Genomic DNA, 21782 nt, shown 5'->3' with positions numbered 1-21782 from the left:
TGAGCCGAGATCGCGCCACTGCACTCCAGCCTGGGCGACAGAGCGAGACTCTTGTCTTAAAAAAAAAAAAATTAAGACAACTTACTGAGGGGAGGGCAGCTTTTGGAAAAACACCCTCAGGCTGCATGAATAAGTTATAGCTAATAAAATTGCAATTATCAGACTCCACCCCAGAGATTGATTCATTCATGTAGAGTGGGATGCAGGATGAGGTACCAGGTGGTGCTTATGATGGTAGAATTCAAGCCTTGCTTTGGGAAACACAAATAAAGCTTAAAGCTCTATGTGTGGCATGCTAAAAACATACTTTACATTTTAAGGAGAAATAGCTACTTGAACAATGCCCAGGTAGAGAGCTCATGGGTTCAAGGTAACAGAAGTAGGGAGAAATATATTCAACTGCCTCAATTTCATTGCTTCACAAAAATATTTTTATTTCTGATCAAATACCACCTTATCTCTAGGAGCTCTGAAGCAATGGGCTTGGCCCTCTCGCCAATGAATGAATATTTGGGAAACCATAAATAGTTTGGTGTGAGTAAGACAGGGAGTTGGACGAGGGTCGGAATACGCTGGGGGTGAACCCAGGGAATAGCTCTGGAAGGGCCATTTTTGCCTTCCAGAGGAACTTACATTTTTATTGAAAAGAAAAGAAACTATCAAATCTGTGTTTTAGCAAGATCTCTTTGATCAAAGTGTGGAAGATGGGTTCAATAATTTCCCCATTTTATAGATGAAGACCTGAGACTCGGAGGTTAAGGAATTTTTGCCCAGGTTCACAAAGTACATGAATTAGTAAGATTCAAACTTGGGAAGTTTGCCTCTAGAGTCAGCCCTCATCAGCAGGCTCTAGTCCTACAGAATTAAAACATTTTTCTGGCCAATTTTCTTTGATTCATTGTGTATTTTAAACTGAAACACAACATCTAAATTTAAATACAGTAGGTATGCATTTAATTCCCTTTTTCTTTTTTTTTTTTTTTGAGAAGGAGTCCCATTCTTGTCCCCCAGGCTGGAATGCAATGGTGCGATCTTGGCTCACTGCAACCTCTGCCTCCCGGGTTCAAGCAATTCTCCTGTCTCAGCCTCCCAAGTAGCTGGGATTACAGGAGCCCACCACCATGCCCAGCTAATTTTTATTTTTAGTAGAGACAGGGTTTCACCACGTTGGCCGAGTTGGTCTTGAATTCCTGACCTCAAGTGATCTGCCCGCATCAGCCTCCCAAAGTGCTAGGATTACAGGCATGAGCCACCACTCCCGGCCTGATTCTTTTTTTTCCAAAGGGAAAAGATTCACAAAAAATATTTCATACAAAATTCCCCACCCTCAGGCTGGCATTTCCTTCTCCTCCTAAGAAGCTGAAATTAGCTCCTGAGTGTTTCCACCAGGTATGTGTGGGGCATTGCAACAGACTCTGGGGTTGCGGCCGGGCAGCTGAGATCTTCATGAGGGGCTCGTTCCATGAAAAGATTGTCTGTTAGCAAAGAATGATGGCAGTATTGATAAATGATGCTATAAAAAGGCACAAGAAGAGACTGACTCTGACTGAGTGGGGTACCTGTCCTGAGGCAATGAACAGTAAGTGGGAAAGAGGCACAGAGTCTGGGGGAGAACATTCTAGACAGAACAGGAACAAAAAGATAGAAAGATAGAACATACTGATTTGTCTGATTAAAATCAAGAGTTAAAGTAATTCTTGGAACCCATTCTCCGTTTCTCAGTATCTGATTTCCAAATAATGCTACCATTGGAGATAAATAAGTACCTGAGGCCTTATTTGAATGTCTTTGGCCTCAACTGAAATTCATTTTCTTTTGTCTGGCCTTGAAAATGAAGTTTCCACATGCAATGAGCTACATGCTTCTGTGGTTTTGAAAGTGTCCCAGTGTAGCTATGCAGAAGTGCTGGACAGATCCTGGAAGTGTCTATAAAGTTTTATCCAAGGCAATTTAGCTTATATGAATCTACCCACTCTAAGAAAAAAGGGAAAATTGAGCTAATTTTACATCTATTTTAGACACCCTTTTATTTTTTCTTCTTCAAGGATTTTAAAATATCAGGTAATATACATATTTATGAATTCAATGTTAGGCATCAGAAACCTTAAAGTTAGATGCCTGAAAAAAATTAAACCGAAAAAACCATGATTTCTAACTATGTTTTACAAGCAATATCATGAAGTTGGATCGTCTAAGTTTTCCTCAAATCCAAAACTGCTTTCCTTGGATCCTTTTTGACAAGTAATTCTGCCCTAGAAATAAATCTCATATCATTGCCCATACAGAACATCTAAGTTTTTACCCTTTTACAAGAACTGTCTGTGATGCATGTACAATAGGTACCGTTTCTCCCAATTTAGAGACGATAAAACTGAGGAAGTGTATTTAACTGACTTGCCTAAATTTTTATGTTTAGTTCACTGAAGGGCCAGTCTGGGGTGGGGTGGAAGCCTGATTCCTGAGATGTCAAGACTCTCTCTTCCACAATATAGTCACATCTGATGGCAAATACACATAGATTGAAAGAAGACATTCTTAATGTAATTATCTCCTTTGGTTTCTTTTATTTGACCTTTAGAGATGACTTAATATGTCAGAATCAAAACACGATCTCCTACCGAGCAATAAAGAAAATAAAAATATCTTTTTCCCCACAGTTGTGTCTGGCTAGTAGTTGATCCTCAAAAGTATTTACTAAAAATGAACAAATAAATGATGGGACAAGAGATAAGAGCAAGCCTGAATTCCGCACATCGTTTCCATTTTCTGAAACACATGGACTGTGTATTAGAAGGGAGTTTAATTCTAAGAGTTCTGGTTTTTTGTTTATTTGTTTGTTTGTTTTGAGACAGGGTCTTGCTCTGTTGCCCAGGCTGGAGTACACTGGTGTGATCATAGCTCACTGCAGCCTAAACTCCTGAGCTCAAGCAATCCTCCTGCCACAGCCTTCCAAGTAACTGGGATTACAGGTGTACAACTGTAATTTATTTATTATTATTATTATTATTTGTAGAGGCAGAGTCTACTATGTTGCCCAGGCTGGTCTTGAATTCCTGGGCTCAAGTGATCCTTCTGGCTTGGCCTTCCAAAGTGCGGAGATTACAGGTATGAGCAACCATGCCTGGCACTGTTCATTGCTGTATATGGTAGAAAGAGCTGAATGTGTAGCCACCTCATGTTGCCTTCTCTGTTAACCACACCCCACCCCAATCCACCCCATGCAAAAGGACCTATATTTTATACTATTTATAGTTTTAACCAGTTGGATCAGGGATGGGTACCTGACTCCCCAAAAGCCAATTTGTTTGAATGGCCAGAGACTGTCAGATTATCCCTGTCAACAGTTTGAACTAAGAGACCAGAAGTCGTAATCGAAAATTAAAAGTTACCAAAGCAAGCCACAACGACTTACAGTACAAGGGAGTCAAAGTAAGAGAAAACAGCAGAAGTCAAGTTGCAGAGATGAAATTATAGTAGCGGTACAGGGAAAAAGAAAGTTGAGAGATGGTGTGGCCAGAGAAACCTACACACAGAGAAGCAGAGGGAGAGAAGCAGAGGGAAGGAAGAGAGAAGGGAGGAAAAGAGAGAGGAAGAGAGAGAAGAAAGAAAAGAGAGCAGAAAGGGAAAGAAAGAGAAAGAGAAAAAAACACTGAACTTGTTTTTAAACTTTTTTTCATTCATTAATTGTTTCCTTCATTTATTATTGATATTAATATATAATAGATATACATATTTTCTGGGTACACATGATATTTTGATACATTGATGTTCAAGTCAAGGCTCACTCCTGTAATCCCAGTGCTTTGGGAGGCTGAGGTGGAAGGATTGCTTGAGGTCAGGAGTTTGACACCAGCCTGAGCAACATGGCGAAATCTGCCTCCACAAAAAAGTTTACAAATTAGCTGGGTGTGGTGGCACACACCAGTAGTCCCAGCTACTTGGGAAGCTCAGGTGGGAGGGGATCACTTGAACCCAGGAGTTCCAGATTACAGTCAGCTATGACCACACCACTGTACTCCAGCCTGGGTGCCAGAGATAGACCCTGCCTCTTTAAACAAACAAAAAATCATCAAACTCGAGTAATGGTCTATCCATCACCTTAAACATTTATCATTTCTTTATGCCAATAACATTTGAATTATTCTCTTCAGGTTATTTTGAAATGTACAATAGATTTTTATTACCTATAGTCAGCCTACTGATCTGTTGAACACTAGGTCTTATTTCTACTTCTATATAACTGTGTATTTGTATTCATTAATCAATCTCTCTTCATCCCCCTCTGCCCCCACCCTTCCTGGCCTCTGGCAGCCACCAATCTACTGTCCATCTTCATGAGATCCACTTTTTAAGTTCCCATATATGAGTGTCTTTCTGTGCTTGGTTTATTTGACTTAACATAATGATCTTCAGTTCTATCCATGTTGCTGCAAGTAACTAGCATTTTTACAAAGCCTAACTATTTCATTTCCTTGAGACTTCCTTATATTGATCCAATAGCACTTCCTGTCCTTATTGTATTTTATTGCATCCTTTTCTGTTTTTTTGCAACCAAGAACTTTCACTAGAACATCATATTTCAATGTTTAAAAAGGAAAAAAATTTAATAAAGCTGAATAAGAAAAGCATTGTAATCATCAATTTTCTTTTAGGTGGACTCTCAATTAGGAATTTTGTGCCACTCGCTTTAGCAGTGCCATTGCTAGCTGACATTGTTATCTAGGGCATTTGAGCAAGTAAATGTGTTTTATCACCTTGCCGACAGGCTATTTGAATTGGTTTCCAGAGAATCTGGCACTTTGAGCTAATGAGTATCTGAACAGATTCAAAGAAAGTTTATTGCACAATCTCTGGGAGAATGAGAAAATATTTGGTTTCTTTGAACATGATAAATTACTAATTTGCTAACAAATGGATACTGTTACTCTGAAACCTATATGGGTGAATGATTACCTTGCTTAGCCTTTTAGATATACAATTTTCTTTATTGCCAATACAACTATGATTTTTCATAGCAATATTCCCTACATGGTAATTTCTTATTCAAATAACTATAGTTAATATGCAGCTATGACATACATATACACAGACATATAGACATATATACACATGTACTTTTTTTCTTTTAACAAATATTTGCTAAGTGTCCACTGTGAACATAATGGCATTAGGTGTTGCTTGGGGAAAAGTATACACAGGACATCATCCCTGTTCTTAATGGTACTTTTAATGACAGACTGATGATTAATTGTATAAAATGTTCTTCTAAAACATAGGCATATTGTGCTTTTTCCAAAGGACACTGATTTGGAGAATTAAGATTCCTTTCAAGTCTGGAGATCCATAATCTGTTAGAGGAAATTGACTTGGATGAAAATTCTCCTCTGGCCTGTTGATCTTTGTAGCTACCACACGTTGCACAAAAACAAATGAATAAATTAAAGAATGAATGAATAGATGAAGTAATTAACTGGTAAGATTATAAACTGAAAAGTTTCACACATGAAATCCGGTACACTCAGGGCAACACCTAGCTCTGCTGTGACTAAATAATTTTTTTTTTTTTTTGGTTTGTTTGTTTTTATCTGATGCTTACTTGGAGCATCAAAATCTTGAGTACAGGCCAGGCACGGTGGCTCACGCCTGTAATCCCAGGACTTTGGGAGGCCGAGGCAGGTGAATCACCTGAGGTCAGGAGTTTGAGAACAGCATGGCCAACTTGGCAAAACCATGTCTCGACTAAAAATACAAAAATTAGCTGGGCATGATGGTGCATGCCTGTAATCCCAGCTACTCAGGAGGCTGAGGCGTGAGACTTGCTTGAACCTGGGAGGTGGATGTTGCAGTGAGTTGAGATCGTGCCACTGTACTCCAGCCTGGATGACAGCAAGATCCAGTCTCAAAAAAAAATCTTGACTATAATTTTTCTTCTCACTTTTGATTGTTGTCTAAGTGCTCCAAATTCCCTTTATAGTAACATATACTAAATTGGAACTACTGCTTTCATCCCCTTGTTGACCTAAAAGGAAGAAGATGAAACATAAAATACAAGTGAGAGCTTATTTGAGCCAAAGCGAGGCCTGCTGCCTGGACACACCGCCAAGTTGCCTCAGGGAGTACTCCCTCAGCATTTGTTACAAGCAGGGTTTTAAAGCAAAGGAAACAAGGAGGGGGTGCATACAAAGTTGTTTGACAGCAATTCTCCTTGGTTTACTGAGATTACATTGATTAGTGATTGGCTATTCATTTTTGGATTTTAGGGTATGAGTTATGATGTCCAGCCTACAGCATTTTATGACTCCTTGATTAGTTTAGACCCCTCATAGCAAGTGGCTTCAGGAGGTAATTATTTAGCTCAAGGGGAGAGTGATGTGACTATGTGACTCCTGTCGCATTCCCGTGACTCTCATTTAAAGGAGCTAGCATTCTTCAGGTAAAAAGCTTCTTTTCTTCTTTATTTTGCCCCACACCCTTGAACAATCCTAGAGAATTAATTAAAAAGAAACCTCGCTTCCCTCCAGTACGTTTCAAAAACTTCTGTCCCTGCCCCAACCCCCAGATTAAGCTCACTAATGATACAGAGCCAATATCAACTCTAAATACTCAATAACCTTAGATTTAGGAAAATTAAATTATTGGCCAGTGACAGCTCTAATAGTTCCTGCCCCAACCCCCACCTCAGTTGTTAACACCAGGGAGAGATGCATGGACTTGTTGGCTGCTTTTTCTCTAGTTTCTTCCATTTTTCTGTCATGCATCATCTTAAATCCTTTACAGTGGCAAAGTGATGTCTTGCAAGTAGCCCACGCTGGGAAAGATTCTCCCACTGCAAACTTTTTTGGTATCTTCTATTGAACAAATTGAAAACATTGTAGATACTACATGTGGTACCACTTGATCTGCCTAGGGTCACTGAGGCACATAACTTAGTCCTATTGAATGCTTAAGAAATTAGCCATTACTGGCCAAAATTTTAATTTCCCTATATCCAAGGTGATTGAGTATTTAGAGTTGATATTGACTCTGTGTCGTTAGTGAGTTTAATCTTAAAAATAAATCCTAAATTTCATTTTTAAAATGGCAGACTAAAAATGTTACCACCTTCTCTCCTCTTCTAAATCATGTTTAAAATCACTTGGGGATTGACTATAAGTATAAATTTCATCTATGACAAAATTAGGAGATAGCCATAACTTCAAACCATGATGTGTAAGGATGATCTTCTTTATGAGGTGAAGTCAAATTCAGATATGGGGAAACCAAGGAAACCATGCCCACAGGGGTATCTCTCAGGCAAAGGGGATAGAGCTCCAGAGAACTGGCATATCTGGTGAGACAAGACCACGGCCCACTGTCTGAAACCGGGATACAAGATACAGGAACAGAGTACAAGGGATGGTGGCTTCTCTGGGTTGGGTTTGGCACCAAGGAGAAGCAAAGGAATTGACATCGAATGAAGAACCACTGACCACTGTCCAAGATACACAAAGCTGGACACTAGTTGAAGTGGTAAGGGCAGATTTAATTAGTAATAACTATTTCAATAGGGAAAAGAGTCCAAAGTGAACTGTACAGAGGTGACAGATATCTCGGCATTTTAAAGGGATAATGAGGAAGTAGGAAAGGGGGTTAGCAGGAGCTCGGTAGAGTCAGGGAAATGAAAAATTACAAAAAGAAGAAAGGGGATTGGTCAGTGTGAAACCCATCTGGATTTGCTATTGGGCACTTAGGGAGGTTAAGCTCCTACCCTCCCACAGAGGCTGGGAGACAGGGGCCCTATCTTCAAGCGTGGCCAGAACAAACAGTAAATTCATTTGGCAGCCTTGAGTTTTTTTCAAGCAGGCGCCTTGGGGAGTGGGGGATGCTAGAGTCAGCCTAGGGATGTGGCTTTGAGCAGTTAGAAAGTATGTCAGTGCTATTGTTAATAGTGCTGCAATGGAATCAACCCAAATGCCCATCAATGATAGACTGGATTAAAAAAATGTGGTACATATATACCATGGAATACTATGCAGCCATAAAAAGGAATGAGATCACATCCTTTGCAGGGACATGGTTGAAGCTGGAAGCCATTATCCTCAGCAAACTAACGCAGGAACAGAAAACCAAACCCTCCATTTATAACTAAACATTGCATCATTCTCACTTATAAGTGGGAGCTGAACAATGAGAACACGTGAACACAGGGAGGGAAACAACACATACTGGGGCCTGTTGAGGGAAGGTGGGGAGTTGGGGAGAGCATCAGGAAAAGTAACTAATGCATGCCAGGCTTAATACCTAGGTGATAGGTTGATAGGTTCAGCAAACAACCACAACACACATTTACCTATGTAACAAACCTGCACATCCTGCACGTGTACCCTGTAACTTAAAATAAATAAATAAATAAATTTAAATTTAAATAATTTAAAAAAAGGAAAGTATGTCAGTGTTTGTTCAAGTCTTTATAGGCCAAGGTTGAGGCCTATTCAAGAGGAGGGCTCAGAGGACCGTGGCTAGAGCTCGGTCCAGGAGAGACTCTTTGTCACCATGAAATCGGAGAGGTGGAATGTGCTGTGGTAAAAACAATGCGGATCCCAAGGGCTGCTTGTATGGGTTTGAGGCCTGGCTCGGCTATTTACCAGATGTGTGGACTTTGGTGAATCAATAAACTTCAGTAACTCCATTTCATTAGCGATAAAATGGAAATTGATGTAACACTTATGCCACAGAGAATTCGCAATGATTACATGAATTAATGTTTGTGAAGCACTGAGAACACTGCCTAGCACAATGTACAGACTGTGTAAGTGTTTTCTATAATTACATTTTATGAAGCTGTCTTCACATAATATCGGGGGAAAAAGAGATTGTGTAGGATGAATAGCCCCGCAGTTGCTGATCTTTGTTCACCTGGGAGAAGAAAAGACTGAAAGATTCAATTACTCACAGAACCCTGTATTATAAAGGACTACAGTGTGAATCAGAGATAATCTTTGTACAGCTAGAAAATGGTTCTGACCTCTCTCCAAGAAAGATCTTCTCTAGTAAAAGCTCACCTTGTTGAGAGTTGAATACTAATCCAGAAAAACCAGCTCAGAATCCATACAGAGTTCCTACTTACAAAAAATGAGAATTGAAGAAAAGAATTAAAGAGAAATAGAAGACGAAAGACACTGATCAGAAAAATGTTGTCAAAAAAGAAAGCAAACCTAAGTCAAAGAAACAACAGAGCAAACAAAGCGAAGCAAAACAAAACTATTGATCAGAATAGACTGAGTTATTCTGCAGCGACACAAAACCTCTAAATCTCAGTGGCTAAAAACAGCAAATTTTTATTTTTCGCTAAGCCTATGTGTCTTTCTTGGGTTGACTGAGCCATGCTTCATGACATTCCTACTTAGGGATCTAGGCTAAAAGAGTCACCATTATCTGCAATGTCCTAAAGTCTCTGTGACCCAGAGAAATGAAGACGTCATATCATACAGTGGCTCTTAAAGTTTCCAGTGGAAGTAACATGTGACTTCCACAAACATTTCGCTGGCCACTCATGGAGCCACAATTAATTTCAAACAGGGAGGGAAGTTCAATGCCTCCATATGCCCAGAAAAAGTACTACAATATATATATATATATATTTGTATTTTTGTTTTCCTTCCACTTTTATTTTAGGTTCTGGGGGTACGTGTACAGTTTGGTTACATGGGTAAATTGTGCACCATGGGAGTTTTGTGTACAAATTATTTCATCAATCTGGTAATGAGCATAGTACCCAATAGGTAGTTTTTTGATACTCTCCTCCCACCCTCCACCCTTAAGTAGGCCCCTGTGTCTATCTATTGTTCCCTTCTTGATGTCCATGTGTACTCAATGTTTAGCTTCTACTTATAAGTAAGAACCTGTGCTATTTGGATTTTTTTTTTTTTTTTTTGAGACGGAGTCTTGCCCTGTTGCCCAGGCTGGAGTGCAGTGGCATGATCTCTGCTCACTGCAACCTCTGCCTCCCGGGTTCAAGCAATTCTCCTGCCCCAGCCTCCCAAGTAGCTGGGATTATAGGCACATGCCTCCATGCCCAGCTAATTTTTGCATTTTCAGTAGAGATGGAGTTTCACCATGTTCGTCAGGCTGGTCTCGAACTTCTGACCTTGTGATCCGTCTGCCTCAGCCTCCCAAAGTGCTGGGATTACAGGCGTGAGCCACCATGCCTGGCTTTTATTTTACTTTTCTTTCTTTCTTTCTTTTTTTTTTTTCGGAGGGATTTCTGTTCCTGCATTAATTCAGCTAGGATAATGGTCTCCAGTTGCATCCATGTCGCTGCAAAGGACATGATCTCATTCCTTTTTTATTCTACAGTGTGTACATACCATATTTCTTTTATCTAGTCCAGCACTGACGAGCATCTAGGTTGATTCCATGTCTTTGCTATTGTGAATAGTGCTGCAATGAACATATATGTGCATGTTTTTTATGGTAGAAAAATTCATATTCCTTTGGGTATATACCCAGTAATGGGATTGCTGGGCCAAGTGGTAGTTCGGTTCTAAGTTCTTTGAGAAATCTCCAAACCGCTTTCCACATGGCTGATCTAATTTACATTCCGACCAGCATTGTGCAAGCAGTATAAGCATTCCCTTTTCTCTGCAACCTCTCCAGCATCTGTTTTTGTTTTTTATTTTCTTCTTCTTCTAATAATAAGCATTCTGACTGGTGTGAGATGGTATCTCATTGTGGTTTTTACTTGCATTTCTTTAATGATTAGTAATATTGAGCATTCTTTTCATATGCTTGTTGGCCACATGTATGTCTTCTTTTGAGAAGTGTCTGTTCATGTCTTTTGCCCATTTTTTTAATGGAGTTGTGTGGCTTTTGTTTGATAAGAATGGCAATATTTGTGAACATCTCTGAAGACTACTACAAAAAACTTCAAAATCTAATTTAAGAAAACCTCTCATAAGTAAAATTATATTTGAATCTAACATTAAAGGGCCTACTATATCTGGGGGAAAACTGATCCACAAAGATCAACAATGAGATTAATCCAGTAAAATTGTTGGGATGAATCCTTAGAATCTAGAATCCAGGTAGGACACACACACACACACACACACGGCTTATCTTTTTCCTTAGCAATATCCAGTGCTATAAAAAAAAATTACAGAATAGATCATTTCTTTTCTAAAGATAACATAATATGATAGTATTTATACCCAGCCAACTTATTATTTAAGCATAAAGGCAACAAAAAATGGTTTTAAACACTTGAGAACTCAAAAAACATATTATCTTCAGCCTTTCTTAGTTACCTGAGGACAAATGTCAACCAATCAAAGGATGAATGTTGAAACTATGACAGAAACAGTGGCAGTGAGCATGAAAATATTTAACTCAAAGGCAAGATAGAAGTGCTTAATCCAGGTATCACTGAACATATTGGAAATTTTTAAATCCTAACAGTTTAAAGTGATATAACTTAAAAAGCTGAATAGAAAAAAATATTAGCAATAACGATAATGGGGGAAATATTGAGCTTTTAGTATGAGCTCTGCATTGTTTTAAGCACTTTAAACATATCAGCCAATTATTACCAACAATCATACCTCTTTACGATTGGTAGCTAAATAGACCCCAAACACACAAAATTGCTAGTAGTTGTATTTTTATAATATTTCTTAACGAAAGTAGTGAAATTTAAAATATAAATTTAAAATTCCACTTTATTTTTAAAACTTTATTGAGAATTTTATGTGCTTTCTAATTTTTATTTTATTTTTAGGTTTTTATTTTGTTGCTGTTGTGTTAAGACAGGGTCTCACTCTGTCATCCAGGCTGAAGTGCAAGTGACATGATCACAGCTCACTACAGCCTTGACCTCTGGGGCTCAAGAGATTCTCCCACCTCAGCCTTCTAAGTAGCAGGATCCACAGGCACACATCAACACACTTGGCTAATTTTAAAAAACTTTTTTGTAGAGACAGGGTTGCCTTATGTTTATCAACCCAGGGTAATCCCAAACTCCTAGGTTCAAGCAATCCTTTTGCCGCACCCTCCCAAAGTGCTGGGATTTACAGGGGCGAGACACCATGTCCAGTCTTTATGCTATTTTAATGTGCAAAATTTGTACTTTTGGTTTTTAATATTAAATAGTAATTTGAGTATTTTTGAAAAAAAGAACTTTTTTGGGAAACATGTACACAAATAATTTTTACTTTTTCAATTTCTTTTACTTTCATTTATGAGTTTATGACAAAAAATTTCAAACTGCATACACTTTGAAGATAACTGCACTTTATTTTTTTAATGTTAGAACATGTACAAGGAGCAATCTTGATAACAACATGCAACTGTTCAGATCATAATAGAGAAGAGCTGAAAGAAGAAAATCAAAATTTTGAGAAAAAAATTTGTTTACATTTTTGAAAACTCTCAACAGTAAAAGTGAATAGATGTCTTTAAAGTATAATTCACAAATAACTCTAAAATAGGACCTTACAAATTCTTTATTTAGGAAGATTTAATTACTGATTAAAATAATGAAATTAGGTATGAGCTGAGAGGAGAAATAAAAAACAATGAAAAAGAGCAAGACAATCTTATTGAATCCAGAATTCAAACAAGTCAAATCCTTGAAACTTCATCTTCTTTATTAAATGAATATTTAATTTCTGATAAAAACAATGAGAATAAGAAAGAATTATTCCTATAAAAATCATGATTCAAAAACAACAAAGAGTGACCCTGGCCTCCCCATTAGAAGATGAAAAAAAGTACATTCATGACCTATTGTATGTAGACCTGCATTTGTCCTCTTGCCCAAGAACTCTCAAATGTCAGGATGGGTCTCTAGAGGTATCTATTATATTAAGAAATACAAACAAATTTTCAATAAGAAAACAAAGAATTCTAAGTTTGGATCCCAAAGCAACATTTAACAAAATGATGGAAACAACAAACATATCTTTTAAAAATCAGAATACAGAATGTTTGAAAATAAAGTTCACCAAAGGCGTATTAGAAAAATTCAAATGAGGCCGGGCGCGGTGGCTCAAGCCTGTAATCCCAGCACTTTGGGAGGCTGAGACGGGCGGATCACGAGGTCAGGAGATCGAGACCATCCTGGCTAACACGGTGAAACCCCATCTCTACTAAAAAATACAAAAAAAAAAACTAGCCGGGCGAGGTGGTGGGCGCCTATAGTCCCAGCTACCCGGGAGGCTGAGGCAGGAGAATGGCGTGAACCTGGGAGGCGGAGCTTGCAGTGAGCTGAGGTCAGGCCACTGCACTCCAGCCCGGGCGACAGAGCGAGACTCCGTCTCAAAAAAAGAAAAATTCAAATGAAAGGAAAGCAAGAGTTACAATCTTAAGAAACATGGCTGAATCAGGTCAAATAGGCATTACATGAATCAAAGAAGTGCTCTTTAAAATGACAAATGTTACTATCAATAGCAAATATTCAATATTTATGACTAAGCACCACTTATAATGGCATCAGTATTGAGTAAGCCAAAATACAAGAAATCTATGGGAAAAAATAAAAAAAAATAGACGTATGAGACTTCACTCTTTTTGGCTGTAAAAAATAACATGGAGAAAAGTAAGAACAAATTAAATTTAAGATAGTCATCTGAAAATTGATATAAATAATATAATTAACATACTAACATGAAAAATATGTCCAGTAAAGTAGATTTGATTGGTGTAAATCAAACACTATACTCTCAAAACACAAAATATACTTTTATTTTTCCATTGAATGATGACGAAAATGACTACATGTTGTCCACAAACCATAACTAACTTACAAAACATAGAAATTACACAGACAACATTCTTTGACTCTAATGCAATGAAAATAGCATAGAAATTGGCAAAAAACTCCGAAACAAAACAAAACAAAACAAAATCAAAACAAACAACAACAAGAAAAAAAACCCAGCAACAGCCATACTGAATTCACTTCTACTTGGAGTACTAATTTTCTTACTCTTGTATAACCAAGGAAATAAATATTGAAGATTGAGCATTCCTGGAGAAATAAAAATAAATACATCACTATATATCAGAGGAAAATACATCACTCTTCAATACTTGGAAAATACCTGGTATTAAATAATTATATTTTTAAAAAGAAAGAATAAACATGAACAATTGTTTCCAATCCAAAAATGCTTGAAGAAAATGTTTAATACATGTTTAAGAAAGGCAGAAAGTAAAAATTAACGGTGATGGCAACAAAAATTAGTAACAAGGAAAAGTGGGCAAGGTTTAATTATGCAAAAATAGAAAGACATCTACAGATACAGGAGAAATTAAGAATATTATGAGACTACTCTGTCAATACTGTGTAAATAAATTTGAAAAACTGGATGTGATGCATGATTTTTTGTGGAAGCCATAAATTATTAATACTGAGAACTAAAGAGATACAAAATCTTAAAGGAAAAAATGTAAAATGTAAAACTTGTAAAAAACCTACCCAATCATGACATCCTCAAAACAAGCATACCATTCTCTGGGAGGGTCTCAGGAAATTCTATAGCACTAAGAAATAGATAAATTTGATGCTATTTATAATTTTCTGGAACACAGAAGAAAAGTTTCCAAATTGTTTTCTTGTGGAGGCATTAACATATATATGTATATTTTATATATTTATCATAGTAAATATATATAATACATACATATATAATTTTATATGTATTGTGTATAAACAGATAACTAATGATAAAAATATTTACTAATCATCCTCACATATGAATATTTATGTAAATCTCCTAAAAAATTTGTAAACAGAATTCAGCAGTCTATAAAAAAAACACACAATATGAGCAAGTAAAGTTTATTCCAGAAATCCAAGAATGAGTCAACATTAGAAAATCTTCAGTATTAAATCTAACATGTTAATGTATCAATACAATAATTCCTATATACTTCAAAAAGGCATTCAATATGATTCAACATCCAGTCATAATAGTAACTCTTAATACAATGATGGATATTGATGTCCTTAATATGAGTTTGTGTACATACATACATGCACAAACACACACGTACAAAGGCCAGGATCATATTTAATGATGAAAATATCTCCATCAGAATCAGCAACAGTACAGAGTATCTAGTATCCCTGTTATTTATCATTATTCTGGTGGTACGGGCTAATGTAAACATAAAGAGAAAATAAAGAGGAGTAAAATTTAGAAAGAGGGTTAAAAGTATCTGTAGGTTACAATTATATTATTATATATCTAAAAATTCCAGAATCATCAACTTTGAAATGTTATAAACATTAAGAGAAATAAGCAAGATGACTAGGTATTAACATATGACAATCGAGAGCCTTCAATGTGTGAAAACAACACCAATCAGAATAAATAATTGATAAAAATTCACAATTACCAAAGTGACTGTAAACGCACCTTCTCCCAAGTAAACAACGATAAAAAATGTCTCTAGACATGGACAAATATTCCCTGGGGAGGCCAAATTTCTGATTGAGAGCTACTGACCTAAACCTTCTTTAGTAAGAATGTTGAAGAAATTACGGTATAACTGTAGAATGAAATAATACAATGTAGAATGCAGCAGCTCTATAAGCACTAATGTGGAAAACACTCTAAAGTGTATTATTAAGCAAGCAAAGCAAGGCTGAGAACAGTGCGGAGATTTTTGTTGTTAATTTCATTTTTCTGTTTTGTATGAAAAAAGATTATGTATATCCGTACACACGAGCTACTTGGGTATGCATATAATATTTCTGGAAAGATACAGAAAAAACTCCTGGGGAGAGGAGCTTGGTTGCTGGAGGCCATGAACTGGAGGATGTTAAACTCCTCTCATGATTATAACAAAACCTCTGACATACCTGGAGAGAGTAAATAATGAAATGGGAAAGCCAGAGTCCTGGTGAATACATGGAAATCTGCTTAGCTTGTTGCGTAAGTGGAGTAAAACACAAATTGTCTCATGGATTTGCTATCGGTCACAAAATTGACGAGTCTCATCATGGCGGCTAACAAACCCACCGTAATCAATCCCAATTGTTTTGACTTGGAAATAAATATAATTTCCTGAGCAACAGTGTATGGTTATGGGAAGTTTCATGTGAATTCTTTTGGAGATTCTGAAAGTCTGTTGTGTATTTTTCTTTTCGTTTCATGATGTTTTGTTCTTGTACAAAGCCTGAGAAACAGGAGAGCAGAAGGCTTTCCTTCCTCCAGAGAAAATAACTGAAGAAACTCAAATGTAGTAGCAAAGTGGGGGAAATAAACAGATTTCCCTGGAAAGCACTAAGGAGTTAGAAAACTGAAGCTTCTAGTTTTGAAAAGACTGTTGGATTTCTAGACACCAACTATGGAAAATAATTTTTATTCTATTGGTTATTATTACAATTGAATTCTACTGAGTGGTCTGAAAATATTTAAGTGTGTCAATTTTGTTGTCTAATATTTATAATTCGTAGTTTGAAGCTATAGGCATATATTGTCAATACCAATACCTAATACCTATTACCTACTATGAATGAGTTCACTTTTGGACTCTTAAATGCAAAATTCTCATTTAATGCACAACTGTATTTAATTAATATTGGTTTTCTCAAGCTGTAATTATATGCTATAGTTAGTAACGTTTTAGAGTTAGTCTTAATAATTGCTTAATAACATATTCAAATTCAGCTTTTCGAAAGCCAGATTATTCTTTATGATAGTTACCACCAAAGATGAAGTTCATCATGGTATATTTGTCGTAGCAAATATTAATAAAAATGTTATTTTAAAACAAAATAGGGATCATATTTATTCAAGAGAACATGCATTGTATGCTTTATTATAATATGTCATTTATTTAGATTGAGCCAAAGATAGAATGGTCATGTAATGCTATGCACTTGAACGATAATCTTGAAAGATGGAACAAATCCTGGTCTTAAAAAAGAAATCCCTAATTGCATTTGATTTGTTTCTCCTGCAGGGAACTCAACGTGTCAGGTAGCCACTAACTGCTATTGCCAATTTTCTTCAGATTATCAGCAGAAAAATAATTTTCCCAAACATCTGCCAAATGAGAAAAGGGTTTCAGTTCACTGAGATTTTGCTTAGAGCTGTAAATATTTGCAGGGGAAAGGGCAAGCCATGCAGATACATCGGCGAGCTCCTAGCCGACAGGCACTGCTGACCCCAATCTGCCAGCAGGGGCTGCACCCTCTCCTCTTTGCCAATTCTGGAAAATTGAGGTTGTTGCCAATGCACCTGGGCCACTTCACAGCTGGCAGAGACACAACAGGGACACGCCCCAGAAGCACAAACAATGAGTTAGGATGAGACTGCTGTGCTCAGCTGAGAAGGGGGTCCGACCCATGAAAGGCCAAATATAGAGGGATTTACAGAGGCCCACGTCTGATCTGCATTTTATCTTTCTGTTAGAGAGATTAACGAGCACATTCTCATAAGTGATAAAGGTCATTTGCCATTTGAAAGCTCTTTTTAAAAGCCAATTGCCTGTTCACCACTACAGTTGACCCTTGAGCAACATGTGTTTGAACCACACAGTTCCTTTTATATATAGATTTTCTTCTGTCTCTGCACCCCTGAGACAGCAAGGCCATCCCGCCATTCCTCCTCTTCCTCCTCCTCCTCCTCCTCAGCCTACTCCACGTGAAGACGATGAGAAGGAGGATGAAGACCTTTATGATGATCCATTTCCACTTAATGAATACTAAATATATATTATCTTCCTTATGATTTTCTTAATAACATTTTCTTTTCTCTAGAAAACTGAAGCTTCTAGTTTTGAAAAGACTGTTGGATTTCTAGACACCAACTATGGAAAATAATTTTTATTCTATTGGTTATTATTACAATTGAATTCTACTGAGTGGTCTGAAAATATTTAAGTGTGTCTTTATATTATTGTAAGAATGTAGTATATAATACATATAACATACAAAATATGTGTTAGTGGACTGTTTATCTTATTGGCAATGTTACGGGAAAGGGGTCCAGATCCAGATCCCAAGAGAGGGTTCTTGGATCTTGTAAGAAAAAATTCAGGGCAAGTCCGCAGTACAAAGCAAAAGCAAGTTTATTAAGAAGATAAAGTGGTGAAAGTAAAGTGACATAGTTTGGCTGTGTCCCCACCCAAATCTCATCTTGAATTCCCACATGTTGTAGGAGGGACCCAGTGGGAGGTGACTGAATCATGGAGCCAAGTCTTTCCCGTGCTGTTCTCCTGATAGTGAATAAGACTCTCAAGATCTGATGGTTTTAAAAAGAGGAGTTTCCTTGCACAATGTCATCCTCTCTTTGCCTGCCACCAACCACATAAGATGTGATTTGCTCCTTCTTGCCTTCTACCATGATTGTGAGGCTTCTCCAGCCACGTGGAACTGTAAGTCCAATTAACGTTACGAATTAACGAATTAAACGTCTTTCTTTTGTAAACTGCCCAGTCTCGGGTATGTCTTTGTCAGCAGCGTGAAATCAGACTAATACATTTAGCTACTTCATAGACAGAGTAGGGGGTTCCCGAAAGTTAGAGGCGGAAGGCATCCACCTTAAGTACAATGCTCCCATATATAGGATAAAAAAAGATTATGGGGAGATGTGCTCTGCTAAGACTTTGTGATAAAGGATTAATTTTCTTAATTTATTTTGCAAGAATCGGTATTATTGTCTTTAAAGCAAAATTAGGACTGCTTTTACTCTCAAGATACCAGGATATTAGGACATTCCCAAGTCTAGGTCTGTTTAGTAAACATTACCAATCTGTTCCCTTAACTATAAACATCTCGAGGTTAGGAATACCTAACTTTCTGGAAATGCAGCTGAGCAAGTCTCAGTGTCATTTTCTTAGCCCTCACTCAAGATGGAGTTGCTCTGGTTTGAACGCCTCTGACAGCAAGGCTTACAGTCACCGTTAGACCATTAGTAGTTAAGTTTTGAGATGGAGTCCAGGCTGGAGTGCGATGGCGGATCTCAGCTTATTGCAACCTCCACCCTCCCAGGTTCAAGTAGTTCTCCTGCCTCAGCCTCCCAAGTAGCTGGGATTATAGGCACCCGCCACCACGCCATGCTAATTTTTGTATTTTTAGTAGAGATGGGGTTTCACCATGTTGGCCAGGCTGGTCTCGCACTCCTGACCTCAAGTGATCTGCCCACCTCAGGCTCCCAAAGCGCTGGGATTACAGGCATGAGCCACCAAGCCGTGCCAGCATAGTTGTTTCTCTACCTCTATCCATCTCACTTCCACTGACTACATTTAAGTACACTAGCCGAGTAAATTGGAGAAATAAAGTCTCTTCACAAGGAAGCTCAGGTTTAACTTAGAACAAATGGTGGCAGGATAAAGTTAATTTTGTTGTTTCTGTTTTTTCGTTTGTTTTTAATTGACAGATTTCTGCTTCTTTCTTTATTGCTCTTTTCCTTCAAACCTATTCAGATTTACTATGATGTTATCCTAGTTTATAAGTTTACTGTTTAGTTAATTTATTTAGACATTTTTTTAAACAAATGCACTTAAGATTATACATCTACCTTTACATACTACTTTAGGTGTATCTCACATTTTTAAAAAATGTAATGCTTTGTGGTAGTTCTCCTAAATGTTTTGTTTTTTTAATTAAACATGAACTACTTAGGAGTGGGTTTTGGGTTTCTAACCCTGTATTTTTTTTTAAGTATCTAATATTGTAGTCAGAGAATGTGTTTACGTAATAGCTATTCTCTGAAATTTGCTGAAAGTGTGACATATATATGATCTGTTTTGTAAACATTCTTTGTGTACTCAAAACCCGTAAATATTCTTTATTTAAAGTATGTAGACCGATAGATCTATCTTCTTTTGAGAGAGAACGAGTTAGTCTGGCTAATTTTGTTTCTTAAAACTTCAAAAAGGCTTTTTAAAGTTATTGTGCTTTGTCTGTTGGCTTCTAATAGAAATATGTTAACATTTCACACTGTAATTATATTTTGTTAATTTTTTTCCTAATAATATTGTCAGGATTTATTTTATATATTTTAAAGCTAAGTGGTTAGGGTAATCAAGTTCATGATTATTACATCTTCTTGGTAGATTTTCCTTTTATTTTTATGTAGTATCCCTATTTATCCTTATTAACACATTTTGGGTTAAATTGTACTTTGCTTGATATAACTATTTCTAGACAAGTTTCTTTAGGCTAGCATTTTCATACTTACCTTTTTCCATCCATTTACTTTAAGCCATTATCACTTGTCAGGAGGATTTGGCTAGCATCTGTTTGTTTTTGTTTTTTTTTTCTAAGCTAATAATATTTTTCCAAAGACTATTTTTTTCAATTTACTTGTATTATAATTATGATATTTTAAAATTTATAACTACTATTTTATTTTGTTTTTTTTGGCATATCATACTATCAATATTTTTAACACAGTCTATAATTATTCAGTATTCCTGTAGTCCTTTTAAACATACTACAGACCTTAGAATTTTTTAACTACTGTTTACTTAAATTCTTGTAATATGATTGCTTCTAATGTTATTAATAATAGCCAACACTTACGTGGCCTTTATTATGTTCCAGGGACTTTTGAAGTACTTCACATACATTGACTCAGTTACTTCTTACAATGACCCTGTGAGGTCTCCACTATTACTATCCCCTTTTACAAATAAGGAAACTGAGGTAAGGAGGTCAACGTGACTTACCCAAGGCCATAGAATTAGTAGCAAGTGGTGGACCAAAATAAGGAATGAAAAACTTTAAAGCTTTATGGGGGAAATGTAGAATAACAATTTTAATATTGGAGTGAAAAATGAGAAACCACAAAGTAAAAGCTTGGTAAATCAGGCTTTATTACAATTTAAAACGTCTGTTAAACAAATGGCACCTAAAGAAAGTTTCAAGGTCAAGCAGTGAACTGGGAAAGTTATAAGCCGCACCCTCGAAAGATAAAAGAGAGTTTTCTGGTCTATATAAAGAAATACCCGGCCAGGCGCGGTGCCTCAGGCCTGTAATCCCAGCACTTGGGAGGCCGAGCCGGGTGGATCACGAGGTCAGGAGTTCGAGACCATCCTGGCTAACATGGTGAAAGCCTGTCTCTACTAAAAATACAAAAATTAGCCGGGCGTGGTGGCGGGCGCCTGTAGTCCCAGCTACTCGGGAGGCTGAGGCAGGAGAATGGCAAGAACCCGGGAGGCGGAGCTTGCAGTGAGCCGAGATCGCGCCACTGCACTCCAGCCTGGGCGACAGAGTGAGACTCCGTCTCAAAAATAAATAAATAAATAAATAAATACATAAATAAATAAAAGAATTGCCCATCAATAAGAAAAGGACAAGCAACCCCACCCTACCCATCTCTGCCCACCTCAACTAAAGAGCAAAAAGTTTGAAAATGCAATTGACTGAGAAGGAAATCAGAATGACCAACACACTCAATCCCCCAGGCAATTACAGAAAGGCTTGTGAAAACTAGGAGATGTAAGATTGCAGAAAGAGGTGGTATGTTTCCCTGCAGCTAACAGCGCCACCCACAGACACACTCCAGCAGCTCTTACACACGGTGGAGTCAGGCAGCCTGTGGGTAAGCCAGCTTGTTCATGCCTAGAGGATTGGAACATTTAACTGGGACATTGAATAGCAAGGAATATGAATGACATGGAGCCACAGGTACCTAAAATAATTTAACAGTAAATCTGAAAATGAATGAAGTGGCAAGTAGGAGAAACGTATTAGAATGCAATACCATTTATTCACAGGTTAAAAGCAGAAAGTTCATATTTTTTCCTTTTATTTTTACAAGATATACGCATATGCAAAAAGGCAT

This window comes from Colobus angolensis, unplaced genomic scaffold (assembly GCF_000951035.1).
Source record: "Colobus angolensis palliatus isolate OR3802 unplaced genomic scaffold, Cang.pa_1.0 Scaffold63, whole genome shotgun sequence".
Lineage (NCBI taxonomy): Eukaryota > Metazoa > Chordata > Mammalia > Primates > Cercopithecidae > Colobus > Colobus angolensis.
This window is presented reverse-complemented; position numbering follows the sequence as displayed.